At 45.6% G+C, this 12926-nt stretch overlaps 1 protein-coding gene across 1 annotated transcript in view; it reads right to left on the bottom strand.

Moving 5' to 3' along the window:
* Nucleotides 1–12926, bottom strand: part of LOC115153641 (serine/threonine-protein kinase WNK4) — a 115531-nt gene that overhangs the window by 16034 nt on the left and 86571 nt on the right. The window lies entirely within an intron of this gene.

Below are 12926 nucleotides of genomic sequence, written 5' to 3'. Positions count from 1 at the left end.
GCAAACTGGATGTAGTCTTTCACAGTGCCATCCGTTTTGTCACCAAAACCCCATATACTACCCACCACTGCGACCTGTATGCTCTCGTTGGCTGGCCCTCGCTACATATTCGTTGTCAAAACCCAATTGCTCCAGGTCATCTATAAGTCTTTGCTAGGTAAAGCCCCGCCTTATCTCAGCTCACTGGTCACCATAGCAACACCCACCCGTAGCACACGCTCCAGCAGGTATATTTCACTGGTCATCCCCAAAGCCAACACCCCCTTTGGCTGCCTTTCCTTCCAGTTCTCTGCTGCCAATGACTGGAACGAATTGCAAAAATCACTGAAGCTGGAGACTTATATCTCCCTCTCTAACTTTAAGCATCAGCTGTCAGAGCAGCTTACCGATCACTGTACCTGTACATAGCCCATCTGTAAATAGCACACCCAACTACCTCATCCCCATATTGTTATTTATCTTCTTGCTCTTTTGCACCCTAGTATCTCTACTTGCACATCATCATCTGCACATCTATCACTCCAGTGTTAATGCTAAATTGTAATTATTTCGCCTCCATAGCCTATTTATTTCCTTACTTCCCTAATCTTCTACATTTGCACACACTGTACATAGATTTTTCTATTGTGTTGACTGTACGTTTGTTTAAGTGTAACTCTGTGTTGTTGTTTTTGTCGCACTGCTTTGCTTTATCTTGGCCAGGTCGCAGTTGCAAATGAGAACTTGATCTCAACTGGCCCACCTGGTTAAACAAAGGTGAAATATATATATTTTTTTTTTATTAACCTGTAGTGAGTTATTTACAATTTTCGATGAACAAATAAGGTTTTATATGTAAGATGGTTAAATAAAGAACAAAATTATTGATTATTATTATATAATTATTTGTGCCCTGGTCCTATAAGAGCTCTTTGTCATTTCCCATGTGTCGGGTTGTGACAAACTCACACTCATTCTTATGTTTAATAAATGTATCGTATAGTGTGTGTGTGTGGCAGGCTTACAACATTTGAGAGTGCGCTGATTCTGGTGCTAGAGGGGGTACGCAGCTGGAGGTTGAATGTTTGAAGGGGTACGGGACTATAAAAAGTTTGGGAACCACTGGTCTAGTCACAGATTTGTCTTATTTCCTTGAATTATTAGACTGTAATGAGAACAGACATACATGTCCAGGGGTCCACTCCTATCCCGTCTTCCATGAGGAGTTTTATATCAACAAATAACTTCAGAACCCATCTGAGATGCTTTTAAGAATAGAAGCAGATATGCCCCTAACCGTAATCCAAAACCAGGACAGAGATCATTTGCGTCCCAAATGGCACCTTATTCCTTTTATAGTGCATTACTTTTGACCAAGCCCCTATGTTCTGGTCAAAAGTAGTGCACTGTGTGGGGAATAGGGTGCAATTTGGGATGCACAAATATTTTTGTGGTTACACTCTCTCAGACAGAACTCATTTTCGAGTGTCACGCCCTGGCCATAGAGAGGTTTTTTATTCTCTATTTTGGGTAGGCCAGGGTGTGACTAGGGTGGGCATTCTATGTTCCTTTTTCTATGTTCTTTATTTTCTATGTTTTGGCCGGGTATGGTTCTCAATAAGGGACAGCTGTCTATCATTGTCTCTGATTGCGAACCATACTTAGGTAGCCCTTTTCCCTCCTTGTGTTGTGGGAAGTTGACTTTGTTTATGGCACATAGCCTTTAGCGTCACGGTTTGTTGGGTAGTGTTTATTGTTTTGTTCGGCGTCTTTTCTAATAAAAATAATATGTACGCTCACCACGCTGCACCTTGGTCCCCTCCTTTCAACCGAAGTGACATCTAGGGCTTTTAAGGGGAAGAGTTGGGGGGTTTGTATTTATTATGGAAGAGCAGCAGCTACTCTTCCTGGGGTCCAGCAAAATTAAAGCAGTTATACAATTAATACATTTTTTATAACTAGCCCCTACTCTACTAGCACATATCTACAACACAAAATATAGGTGTACATGTGTGTATAGTGTGTATGTTGTGTGTATGCATTTGTCGGTTTCTATGTTTGTGTTGCTTCACAGTCCACGCAGTTCCATAATGTGCATTTGTATCTGTTTTTTAAATCTAATTTTACTGCTAGCGGAATAAACTAAGTTTGAGCCTATTCCTGGAAACATTGAACCACTGTAGTTTACATCAATTTTAATTTCTAGTGGTAGCTAGAAAAGTTATATTTTAGCGTTTTAGTGTTTCAGTGAATTGTTAGTGAGGGAGGCCCTCCTCTCTCGCTTCCCCAGTTGTTTAGTTAATTTTTCATGCCAATCTCCTTTGCATTAACGTAGCCTCTCCTGTAGCCTATCAACTATGTGTCGGTCTATCCCTGTTCTCTCTGCTCTGCACAGGCCATACAAACGCTTCACATCGCGTGGCCGCTGCCACTCTAACCTGGTGGTCCCAGCACGCACGACCCACGTGGAGTTCCAGGTCTCCGGCAGCCTCTGGAACTGCCGGTCTGCGGCCAACAAGGCAGAGTTCATCTCAGCCTATGCTACCCTCCAGTCCCTCGACTTCTTGGCGCTGACGGAAACATGGATTACCACAGAAAACACTGCTACTCCTACTGCTCTCTCCTCGTCTGACCACGTGTTCTCGCACACCCCAAGAGCATCTGGTCAGCGGGGTGGTGGCACTGGAATCCTCATCTCTCCCAAGTGGACATTCTCTCTTTCTCCCCTGACCCATCTGTCTATCTCCTCCTTTGAATTCCATGCTGTCACAATCACTAGCCCATTCAAACTTAACATCCTTACCATTTATCGCCCTCCAGGTTCCCTTGGAGAGTTCATCAATGAGCTTGACGCCTTGATAAGTTCCTTTCCTGAGGATGGCTCACCTCTCACAGTTCTGGGTGACTTTAACCTCCCTACGTCTACCTTTGACTCATTTCTCTCTGCCTCCTTCTTTCCACTCCTCTCCTCTTTTGACCTCACCCTCTCACCGTCCCCCCCTACTCACAAGGCAGGCAATACGCTTGACCTCATCTTCACTAGATGCTGTTCCTCTACTAATCTCACTGCAACTCCCCTCGAAGTCTGCGATCACTACCTTGTATCCTTTTCCCTCTCGCTCTCCTCCAACATTACTCACTCTGCCCCTACTCAGATGGTATTGCACCGTCGCAACCTTCGCTCTCTCTCTCCTGCTACTCTCTCCTCTTCCATCCTATTATCTCTGCCCTCTGCTCAATCCTTCTCCAACCAATCTCCTCTCTTTCTGCATCTTTTGACTCTCTATGTCCCCTAACCTCCCGACTGGCTCGGTCCTCCCCTCCTGCTCCGTGGCTTGACGACTCATTGCGAGCTCACAGAACAGGGCTCCGGGCAGCCGAGCGGAAATGAAGGAAAACTAGCCTCCCTGCGGACCTGTCATCCTTTCACTCCCTCCTCTCTACATTTTCCTCCTCTGTTTCTGCTGCTAAAGCCACTTTCTACCACTCTAACTTCCAAGCATCTGCCTCTAACCCTAGGAAGCTCTTTGCCACCTTCTCCTCCCTCCTGAATCCTCCTCCCCCTCCCCTCCCTCCTCCCTCTCTGCGGATGACTTCGTCAACCATTTTGAAAAGAAGGTCGACGACATCCGATCCTCGTTTGTTAAGTCAAACGACACCGCTGGTCCTGCTCACATTGCCCTACCCTATGCTTTGACCTCTTTCTCCCCTCTCTCTCCAGATGAAATCTTGCGTCTTGTGACGGCCAGCCGCCCAACAACCTGCCCGCTTGACCCTATCCCCTCCTCTCTTCTCCAGACCATTTCCGGAGACCTTCTCCCTTGACTCACCTCGCTCATCAACTCATCCTTGACCACTGGCTACGTCCCTTCCGTCTTCAAGAGAGCGAGAGTTGCACCTCTTCTCAAAAAACCTACACTCGATCCCTCCGATGTCAACAACTACAGACCAGTATCCCTTCTTTCTTTTCTCTCCAAAACTCTTGAACGTGCCATCCTTGGCCAGCTCTCCTGCTATCTCTCTCAGAATGACCTTCTCGATCCAAATCAGTCAGGTTTCAAGGCAGGTCATTCAACTGAGACTGCTCTTCTCTGTGTCATGGAGGCTCTCTCTCTCATCCTTCTAAACCTATCTGCTACCTTTGATACTGTGAACCATCAGATCCTCCTCTCCACCCTCTCCGAGTTGGGTATCTCCGGCGCGGCTCACTCTTGGATTGCGTCCTACCTGACAGGTCGCTCCTACCAGGTGGCGTGGCGAGAATCCGTCTCCGCACCACGTGCTCTCACCACTGGTGTCCCCCAGGGCTCAGTTCTAGGCCCTCTCCTGTTCTCGTTATACACCAAGTCACTTGGCTCTGTCATATCCTCACATGGTCTCTCCTATCATTGCTACGCAGACGACACACAATTAATCTTCTCCTTTCCCCCTTCTGATATCCAGGTGGCGAAACGCATCTCTGCATGTCTGGCAGACATATCAGTGTGGATGATGGATCACCACCTCAAGCTGAACCTCAGCAAGATGGAGCTGCTCTTCCTCCCGGGGAAGGACTGCCCTTTCCATGATCTCGCCATCACGGTGGACAACTCCATTGTGTCCTCCTCCCAGAGTGCTAAGAGCCTTGGCGTGACCCTGGACAACACCCTGTCGTTCTCCGCTAACATCAAGGCGGTAACCCGATCCTGTAGGTTCATGCTATACAACATTCGCAGAGTACGACCCTGCCTTACACAGGAAGCGGCGCAGGTCCTAATCCAGGCACTTGTCATCTCCCGTCTGGATTACTGCAACTCCCTGTTGGCGGGGCTCCCTGCCTGTGCCATTAAATCCCTACAACTCATCCAGAATGCCGCAGCCCGTCTGGTGTTCAACCTTCCCAAGTTCTCTCACGTCACCCCGCTCCCACTCCACTGGCTTCCAGTTGAAGCTCGCATCTGCTACAAGACCATGGTGCTTGCCTACGGAGCTGTGAGGGGAACGGCACCTCCATACCTTCAGGCTCTGATCAGGCCCTACACCCAAACAAGGGCACTGCGGTCATCCACCTCTGGCCTGCTGGCCCCCCTACCTCTGTGGAAGCACAGTTCCCGCTCAGCCCAGTCAAAACTGTTCGCTGCTCTGGCACCCCAATGGTGGAACAAGCTCCCTCACGACGCCAGGACAGTGGAGTCAATCACCACCTTCCGTAGACACCTGAAACCCCACCTCTTTAAGGAATACCTGGGATAGGATATAGTAATCCTTCTAACCCCCCCCCAAAAAAAGAAAAGATATAGATGTACTATTGTAAAGTGGTTGTTCCACTGGATATCATAAGGTGAATGCACCAATTTGTAAGTCGCTCTGGATAAGAGTGTCTGCTAAATTACGTAAATGTAAATGTAATGTGGAATAGAGTTCCATGTAGTCGTGGTTCTATGTAGTACTGTGTGCCTCCCATAGTCTGTTCTGGACTTGGGGATTGTGAAGAGACCTCTGTTGGCATGTCTTGTGGGATATGAGTGGGTGTTCGAACTGTGTGCCAGTAGTTCAAACAGACAGTTCAGTGCATTCAACATGTCAATACCTCTCAAAAATACAAGTAGTGATGAAGTCGATTTCTCCTCCATTTTGAGCCAGTAGAGATTGACATGCATATTAAAAATGTTAGCTCTCTGTGTACATCCAAGTGCCAGCCGTGCTGCCCTGTTCTGAGCCAAATGCAATTTTCCTAAATCCCTCTTGGTGGCACTTGACCACACGACTGAACAGTATTCCAGGTGGGACATAACTAGGGCCTGTGGACCTGCGTTGTTGATAGTGCTGTTAAGAAGGTAGAGCAACGCTTTATTATGTACAGACATCTCCCCATTTTAGCTACTGTTGTATCAATATGTTTTGACCATGAAAGTTTACAATCCAGGGTTACTCCAAGCACATTAGTCATCTCAACATGCTCAATTTCCACATTGTTCATTACAATATTTAGTTGAGGTTTAGTGAATGATTTCTCCCAAATACAATGCTTTTAGTTTTTTCAATATTTAGGACTAACTTATTCCTTGCCACCAATTCTGAAACTAACTGCAGCTCTTTGTTAAGTGTTGCAGTCATTTCAGTCGCTGTAGTAGCTGACATGTATAGTGTTGAGTCATCCACATACATAGACACACTGGCTTTACTCAAAGCCAGTGGCATGTCATTAGTAAAAAATAATAGAAGTAAGGGGACTAGAACAGTTGCCCTGGGGAATAACTGATTCTACCCGGATTTTGTTGGAGAAGCTTCCATTAAAGAACACCCTCTGTGTTCTGTTAGACAGGTAACTCATTATCCACAATATAGCAGGCGGTGTCAAGCCATAACACATACATTTTTTGCCAGCAGCATACTGATCGATAATGTCAAAAGCCACCCTGAAGTCTAACAAAACAGCCCCCACAATCTTTTTATTATCAATTTCTCTCAGCCAATCATCAGTAATTTGTGTAAGTGCTGTGCTTCTTGAATGTCCTTCCCTATAAGCGTGCTGAAAGTCTGTTGTCAATTTGTTTACTGTAAAGCATTGTACAATTTTTTCAAAAAGTTTACTAAGGGTTAGTAACAGGCTGATTGGTCGGCTAGTTGAGCCAGTAAAGGGGGCTTTACTATTCTTAGATAGAGGAATTACTTTTGCTTCCCTCCAGGCCTGAGGGCACACATTTTCTAGTAGGCTTAAATTGAAGATATGGCAAATAGGAGTGGCAATATCGTCCGCTATTATCCTCAGTAATTTTCCATCCAAGTTGTCAGACCCCGGTGGCTTGTCATCGTTGGTAGACAACAATAATTTTTTCACCTTTTCCACACTCTACGTAATTCAAAATTAACGCTTGTCTTTCATAATTTGATCAGATACACTTGGATGTGTAGTGTTAGTGTTTGTTGCTGGCATGTCATGCCTAAGTTTGCTAATCTTGCCAATTAAAAAAATCATTCAAGTAGTTGGTAATATTAGTGGATTATGTGATGAATGAGCCATCTGACTCAATGAATGATGGAGCTGAGTTTGCCTTTTTGCCGAACATTTCATTTAAGGGGCTCCAAAGCTTTTTACTATCATTCTTTATGTCCTTTATCTTTGTTTCATAGTGTAGTTTCTTCTTTTTAATTCAGTTTAGTCATTTGATTTCTCAATTTGCAGTACGTTTGCAAAACGGTTGTGCAGCCAGACTTATATGCCATACCTTTTGCCTCATCCCTCTCAAACATAATACTGTTTTTACAGTTGCTCCTCATTACACACCACGGACCAACAAATATTTTTTACATCAACAACATAGGAATCACTACAAAACGTTCACACAATATTAGGCCTAAAGCTTGGAACTTTGGTTTTCCTAGATATGGCTACTATATTGTGATCACTACATCCAATGGATTTGGATACTGCTTTAAAGCAAGTTTCTGCAGCATTGGTAAAGATGTGGTAAATATATGTTGTTGATTTCATTCCTGTGCTGTTTGGAACTACCCTGGCTGATAACCTGAACCAGGTTTGAAGCTTTCTTTTGAGTGGGCAGCCTGATGAAAGCCAGTCAATATTTAAATCACCCAGAAAATATACCTCTGTTGATATCACATACATTATCAAGAATTTCACACGTTATCCAGATACTGGCTGTTAGCACTTGGTCTAGAGCTGCTTCCCACCATAATGGGCTTTAAGTGAAGCAGATAAATCTGTAACCATATTACTTCAACAGTTTTTAACATGAGATCCTCTCTAAGCTTTACAGGAATGTCGTTCTGAATATAAATGGCAACACCTCCAACGTTGGCATTTCTGTATTTTCTGTAGATGTTATAACCATGTATTGCTAGCACTGTTTCATTAAAGGTATTATTTAAGTGAGTTTCAAAGATTGTCAGAATATGAATGTCATCTGTTACAAGCAAGTTATTGACTTCATGGACCTTGTTTCTTAAGCTACATATGTTAACCTGGGCTATTTTTAGAACTTTTCGGGATGCTTGATTGTTTTCATTGCTTTACTGGGAAGCTTAGCAGAGGTAGACATGCTATGTAATTGATGTTAGTGCAGGGTGAACTGCACACAGTGGACTTCCTACTAGGGCACACCGCCTCAGTGCTAACAGTACAACTCTGGTTCATAGGCACATGATTACTGCATAAAATAGCTGTGGGATCAGCAGAGGCATTCGGGGCAGTAAGAGGGACATAAATGAGGTTACTTACATTGCGTCTTCCAACGCCCCTGAGATAATGTACATTTTCTGAAGCATATGACAACTCAGCAACACAATGGTAGGGATTAACACCCACAGAGCTGTAATAGTCTTGTAGCCAGTTATAGAGGGCTAAAAGTCTGCTGAATCATTCAATGCCACGATTTAGGGAGGGCAGGGGGACAGATATATTGTGGGGCATTTGTTAGGGGTCAAGTAGTGACACAATCAGTTCTTTAAAATCCATCTTCAGCTGTTCTGAGCTGCCCTTCATAATGTCATTGAATCCCACATGAACTATGATAGACTCAATTTCCTGATGCTGGTTTAAAGTGTTTGGGAGCAGCTTATTGATGTCCTGTACCCATGCTGAGACATTTCTCACCATTGAACTGCCCAATACAACAGCCAGAGAAGGGAATGGAGAAATCCGCCCATTCTTACCCCTAACACAATTCGTTGAACCTTTCACGGGCCCAGGAGATGCAGGATAGCATACGCCCACTGCTCACATTGATAGGTCCAGACATCCCACTGCAAGCAGTGCCCCGTCAGATCCATCGAGGGGAAAGGAGCCGAACTCGACGACGAAGCTGCTGCTGGAGTCAACATAATGGAGTCAGCACCATCGTCGCAGACACAGGCAATCCCAGTGATGAGGGCGCAGGTAGATCAGGCACCAATGCAGCGAAGCTATTCCATGTCAATCTGCTATGAACCCCTCGCAGTTACTCCAATCCATTAAGCATCATGCCGCTGCCTTCGGTTTCCAACGAATTGTGACATGGAACCAGCTCTTTTTGGAACATTCTTCTTGCTGTTCTCCGTCTACTTCATTACAGGATGGAGGAGAAGAAGCAGAAAGAGACGACTTCCTTCGCAGGCATGTTCCAGGAAGCACCTGCCATTCAGATAGGGACAGATGACAAGGCGGGGAAACATCCATCAGACCCAAGCGGTGTCCAGCCATAGGAGTTGAGAACAAGAAAGTTACAGTTTGTGTTGTCCCTATAAGTTTGCGTAGAATTTAGATTTGTTTGCTAAGCATAGCCAAGTCATTCCTGTAATCCTCCGCTAGCAAACAATTGCTGCATTGGAACTCCGGATTGTCAATATTGTCGCGGACAAGAGCGCAAATAAACACAGCTCTACAGAGCTGGAAACATTCATTAGCTACTTCAGGCGAAGCGGGTTCCATTGCAACCTAGCTAGCTAGCTAGCTGGCTAGTTGATTGCAGGTGTTGACACAGGTGTCTGAGTTTGTGAGCTGAGTTGGTGTCCCCTGACAGCAGCATGCCTGTAACTCCACCACGGTGTTATAAATTCCTCAATATGTAACGTTAACCTTGATTTTTATCCGACTGAGCGTCCAGCTACGAATGTCATCTCTCGCCACAGACAGGTTTAGTAACACCACAGCAAAAGCAGGCGGTGACGTCTGACGCCTCCCGGGGGGACACAAATAGTCCAAATAGCCTAGAAATGTATAAGGCTATATGGGGTCTCAGTTAGAGATGTGGTCGGGTCAGCAGCCTGTTTTCAATCAGGTCCTGGTCCGGAGCCAGGAAGGAGAGATTTCCAGGACTGCGTGAGGTAATTATGTACCCAGGGGGTAATATGTGTAGGAGAAGGAGTTACCGGTCCTCCCGACCCACATGAAACAACACATTGTTCTCCACTATGGACATCCTAGATCTGTTTACTGGAAGGCACAGCACAGCAGACATGTTGTTCTCTGGAGATAGGAACATGTCCTGGAATTACAGAGTATTCTCTCCTGGCTGCCACTATCTAGGTACATGTACATCTGAAATGGCTACCTATTCCCTATATAGTGCACTACTTTTGACCAGAGCCCTAAACCCAAAGGCAGTGCACTATAAAGGGAATAGGGTGCCATGTGGGATGGAGACCCTTTCTCAGTGAACCACTCTGAACATAAATAATGGTCTAGTTATATTATTAGAGCTGGAATGTAATGTACACAGGAGGGTGGAGAGGAAAGAGGGAGGCCTGTTGGTGGTTCCACTAATGACATCATAGGATTTATATGAAGGTTCAAGAGATTTTTAGTACCACCATGTCCTGATTACAGTGTTACTCATATTGCTTTCTCCATAACTCCTAAACCCAGGAATCATTTTAACTATTAACTAGTGCGTTTGAGCCAATCAGTTGTGTTGTGACAAGGTAGGGTGGTATACAGGAGATAGCTCTATTTGGTAAAAGACCAAGTCCATATTATGGCAAGAACAGCTCAAAAAGCAAAGCGAAACGACAGTCCATCATTACTTGAAGACATGAAGGTCAGTCAATCTGGAACATTTCAAGAACGTTGAACGTTCCTTCAAGTTCAGTTGCAAAAACCATCAAGCGCTATGATGAAACTGTCTCTCATGAGGACCGCCACAGGAATGGAAGACCAAGAGTTACCTCTGCTGCAGAGGATAAGTTCATTAGAGTCACCAGCCTCAGAAATTACGGCCGAAATAAATGCTTCACAGAGTTCAAGTAACAGACACATCAACTGTTCAGAGGAGACTGTGTGAATCAGGCCTTCATGGTCAAATTGCTGCAAAGAAACCACTACTAAAGGACACCAATAATAACAAGAGACTTGCTTGGGCCAAGAAAGACGAGCAATGGACATTAGACCAGTGGAAATTTGTCCTTTGGTCTGAAGTCCAAATTGGAGATATTTGGTTCCAACAGTTGTGTCTTTGTGAGATGTGGTGTGGGTGAACGAATGATCTCAGCATGTGTATTTCCCACCGTAAAACATGGAGGAGGAGGAGGTTTTATGGTGTGGGGGTGCTTTGCTGGTGACACTGTCTGTGATTTATTTAGAATTCAAGGCACACTTAACCAGCATGGCTACCACAGCATTCTGCAGCGATACGCCATCCCATCTGATCTGGGCGTAGTGGGACTATCAATTGTTTTTCAACAGGACAATGACCCAACACACCTCCAGGATGTGTAAAGGCTATTTGACCAAGAAGGAGAGTGATGGAATGCTGCATCAGATGACCCGGCCTCCACAATCCCCCTACCTCAACCAAATTGAGATGGTTTGGGATGAGTCGGACCAAAGAGTAAAGGAAAAGCAGCCAACAAGTGCTCAGCATATGTGGGAACTCCTTCAAGACTGTTGGAAAAGCATTCCAGGTCAATCTGGTTGAGAGAATGCCAAGAGTGTGCAAAGCTGTCATCAAGGCAAAGGGTGGCTATTTGAAGAATCTCAAATATAAAATATATTTTGATTTGTTTAACACATTGTTGTCTTTGGTTTAGGTGATTTTTGTATTTATTTAACTTTTATTTAACTAGGCAATTCAATGACGGCCTACCAAAAGGCAAAAGGCCTCCTGCGGGGATGGGAGCGGGGAATAAAAATGTAATAAAAATAAAAGGACAAAACACACACCGGCTCTGACGCTCGTCGGATGTGTCAGGGCTTGAAAACTATTACGGAGGGAAACCCAGATGCGAGCTGCCCAGTGACGCGAGCCTACCAGACAAGCTTTTACGCTCGCTTCGGGGCAAGCAACACTGAAGCATGCACGAGAGCACCAGCTGTTCTGGATGACTGTGTGATAACGCTCTCGGTAGCTGATGTGAACAAAACCTTTAAACAGGTCAACATTCACAAAGCCACTGGGCCAGACGGACTACCAGGATGTGTACTCAAAGCATACGCGGACCAACTGTCAAGTGTCTTCACTGACATTTTCAACCTCTCCCTAATCGAGTCTGTAATACCAACGTGTTTCAAGCAGACCATCATAGTCCCTGGTCCCAAGGAAGCGAAGGTAACCTGCCTAAATGATTACCGCCCCGTGGCACTCACATCGGTAGCCATGAAGTGCTTTGAAAGGCTGGTCATGGCTCACATCAACAGCATCCTCCTGGACACTCTAGACCCACTCCAATTCGCATACTGCCCCAACAGATCCATAGATGAAGCAATCTCAATCGCACTCCACACTGCCCTTTCTCACCTGGACAAAAGGAACACCTATGTGAGAATGCTGCTCATTGACAACAGCTCAGCGTTCAACACCGTAGTGCCCACGAAGCTCATCACTATGCAAAGAACTCTGGGACTAAACACCTCCCTCTGCAACTGGATCCTGGACTTCCTGACGGCTGCCCCCAGGTGGTAAGAGTAGGCAACAACACGTCTGCCACGCTGATCCTTAACACTGGGGCCCCTCAGGGGTGCATGCTTAGTCCTCTCCTGTACTCCCTGTTCACCCACGACTGCGTGTCCAAGCACGACTCCAACACTATCATTACGTTTGCTGATGACACAACAGTGGTAGGCCTGATCACCGATGACGATGACATGGCTTATAGGGAGGAGGTCAGAGAACTGGCAGTGGTGCCAGGACAACAACCTCTCCCTCAATGTGAGTGAGCAAGACGAAGGAGCTGATTGTGGACTACAGGAAAAAGTGGGCCGAACAGACCCCCATTCACATCGACAGGGCTGTAGTGGAGTGGGTCAAGAGTTTCAAGTTCCTTGGTGTCCACATCACCAACTAACTATCATGGTCCAAGCATACCAAGACAGTCATGAAGAGGGCACGACAAAACCTTTTCCCCCTCAGGAGACTGAAAAGATTTGGCATGGGTCCCCAGAACCTCAAAAGGTTCTACAGCTGCACCATCGAGAGCATCCTGACCAGTTTCATCACCGCCTGGTATGGCAACTGCTCGGCATCTGACCGTAA

The sequence above is a fragment of the Salmo trutta genome, chromosome 18 (genome assembly GCF_901001165.1).
Source record: "Salmo trutta chromosome 18, fSalTru1.1, whole genome shotgun sequence".
Lineage (NCBI taxonomy): Eukaryota > Metazoa > Chordata > Actinopteri > Salmoniformes > Salmonidae > Salmo > Salmo trutta.
This window is presented reverse-complemented; position numbering and strand designations above follow the sequence as displayed.